This window comes from Austrofundulus limnaeus, unplaced genomic scaffold (genome assembly GCF_001266775.1).
Source record: "Austrofundulus limnaeus strain Quisiro unplaced genomic scaffold, Austrofundulus_limnaeus-1.0 Scaffold53, whole genome shotgun sequence".
Classification (NCBI taxonomy): Eukaryota; Metazoa; Chordata; class Actinopteri; order Cyprinodontiformes; family Rivulidae; genus Austrofundulus; species Austrofundulus limnaeus.
The window spans coordinates 1,019,621-1,022,597 of NW_013952455.1; positions in this window are offsets into that span (position 1 = coordinate 1,019,621).

Below are 2,977 nucleotides of genomic sequence, written 5' to 3' on the forward strand. Positions count from 1 at the left end.
TTTTTTGTTATATTGTTGCTTCTTTTTTGTCATTTTGCACAATGTTTTATATTGTTGTAGTTAGTTAACAAAATCATTTTTATTTGCCTAAAATCTCTGTCCYGTTTTATCATAATCTAATAACTAAAGGCAAAACAACAAAATTAAAGTATCGGTATTGACATCGGAATTGGCGATACTAGCTTTGTATTTACTTGGTTTCAGATTGATACCAAAATTCCTTGTAGCCTACCTCTGTATAAAAAGAACATTGTAAAGACTTTTTTTTTGCATAATTTAACATAAAAATAGATTATAAATCAATTGTAAAGTCAGGATTCTATGCAGCAAAATAAATCAATTCAAAAGATAGAAGACAATAATACTTGTTCTTTTACATAGTGCAGTGTTTTCACCGCCATTGTTGGATGTTAGCCAACAATGGAAACACTGCATTATGTAAAAGAATAGTCAATAACTGAATCTGGTGTGTTGGAGCAGGGAAAGAAGTACAACATGTAAGAAACTCATACTCAAAGACCAGGACTGGACACCCCAGGTTTAGAATAGCATACAAACCAGCTATTGAAAGGACACTTTCTGTAGACATTTGTTAGCCAGTCCCAATGGTGAGGGTTTTGTCAGGAAGGGCATCTGGCCTAAAACTTGTGCCAAAACAAACACCCAGATCTGCAGCTGTCCTACCAGACCTATGACTGCTTTACCAGATTGTACAAAAGCCATGCAGAATTGGTTGGGCTTGGGTTAACAGCGACAGCTTCCAGTGATGTTGGAGCCAGATGATTCTTGGTGGCAATCCCCGATAAGAGAGAAACCACAAGTGAAGAAAGAAGAACATGTGCTTCCACCCAGACGTCATTTATAGAGAAATCTTAAACAGCATGGAGAAGAGTCTAGGTCCTGAACTGGACTTCCTGCAGTCGAGACTTCTCACCAACAACAAACATTTGGCACATCATGAAACAAAAAATCCAGCAAAGAAAAGCCAGGCCTATTGAACATTTAGAATTCTACATCAAACAAGAATGATACATTACCCTCCAAAAATTCAGCAAACAGTTTTCTTAGTTCTAGACGTTTACAGGCTGCTGTTAAAATAAGAGGGGATGCTTCACAGTAAGAAACATGATCCTGTCCCCACTTTTTTTAGATGTGTTGCCATCAAAATAATATGAACCTAATTGTTTTTGTTTTAACTATTACTATGTCCACTGTGCTCCACTGTGAATAAAATGTGGGTTTATGAGGTTTGAGAATCATTGCATTATTTTTCCAACTTTGTTGTGGAGTTGTATTTAACAGAAACAGCTGTAAAACTCGGCACATTTCTAGCACCAAAGATGCCYCCCGGCTTTCAGAGCGTCGTGGAAGCAGCTTGTCATACATTTGAGGGATGAGGCTCCAGTCTCAGAACAATCTATTTTGACATCAAAAACAATATCAGTCGTTGGAAAAAAATGGCAAATGTCAGTTGAAATACAGTATGTCTGTCCTCCAGCAAACCAATAAAAAGCTTCTGAGGTGCCTTAAATGCTTCAAAAAGCAATAAAACAGGTCATAAATGGTGTGTTTAACAGACATCTGGAAATAAATTTCTCCCAAATACTTGTGATAATACCTGGCACAGACAGAAATATGGACAAAGGCAAAAAGACGTGCAAAATTTGCATCCATGGCAAAAGTCTGTGCCAGGCAAAGAAATTAACCTCATCGCAGGTAAATTTCAGATTAACAGCATTACATAATATACTGTTACATTATTTTGAAAATCCACCATGAAATGCAATAACTGGAGAGAATTATTTTATCAGTTTTTTATTCACCATTTTGTTTTAAATGTTACTGTTGTTCTTTGCAGTTTGCAGGAGTTTGTTTACTCGCTGATCTCCCAAGGTCCCGTCACAGCATTTTAATTGAGTTGAGGTCTGAAAAGTGGCTGAATCATTGCAGCTTGTTGATTTTTTGTAAATTATTAGAGCTGCATTCTCCAGGTAGAATATTTAAAAGTCTTGCAATGATCCAGTTAAAGTCCAGACCTCAACTTGATTGAAATGCTGGGGTGGGGAAAAAGCCTAATAATCCTCAATTATCCGAACCAATGCTGTAAAGAAGAGAGGACCAAAAATCCTGGTTTATACATTTTTCTGTAGGTTAGAATAATTTAACTGCAGTGCAACAATAGATGATTAAACTAAGATTAAACTTCTAACTTTCTTTCGGAAAGATGCAAATCACCCACTGCTTTTTTGCCAGGGTTTTAGACTAAAAATCACTTTACTTTTATAAATGACAGCATTAGAGTCAGTTTGATTAGACCTTGAATGTAATGCTATCCACAATTTTGATATATGCCAATATATTTCATTATTTTTGTGTGTAGAGCACATGTGAAACTCAAGGTCCGCAGGCTAAWTGTGGGTTGCCAAGAGCTTCAAAGATGTATTATGTCTTTGAAATAAGTGTATGCTGCTTTAAAGCCAGCATTGACCATAAACTAAATCTCCCATAATACATGTTGATTATTTYACCTGCAAATTGACGAAAACCCACCACTAGATGGAGGTGCACAGGGTTAAAAATTAGCCGGTAGCTGGAGTGATTCACTGTGTAATATCTCCATTTCACTGCATTTTTGAGGGCTACTTTTGCTGTAGACCAGTTTGGGCATACATTTAAACTGGAACACCCCTTCAATGGGAATTCCCAGTCAGGAAGTGGAAGAATTCACAATTCAAGATGACAGCTACTTACCGCAACTCAACCACAGTGAGTAAAACTCTCTTACTTTTAAAATAGTACTTCTGTTTGTTTGTTTGTTTGTTTGTTTGTTTGTTTGTTTGTTTGTTTGTTTGTTTGTTCGTTCGTTCGTTCGTTCGTTCGTTCGTTCGTTCGTTCGTTCGTTCGTTCGTTCGTTCGTTCGTTCGTTCGTTCGTTTGTTTGTTTGTTTGTTCGTTTGTTCGTTTATAGTCAGTTGTAC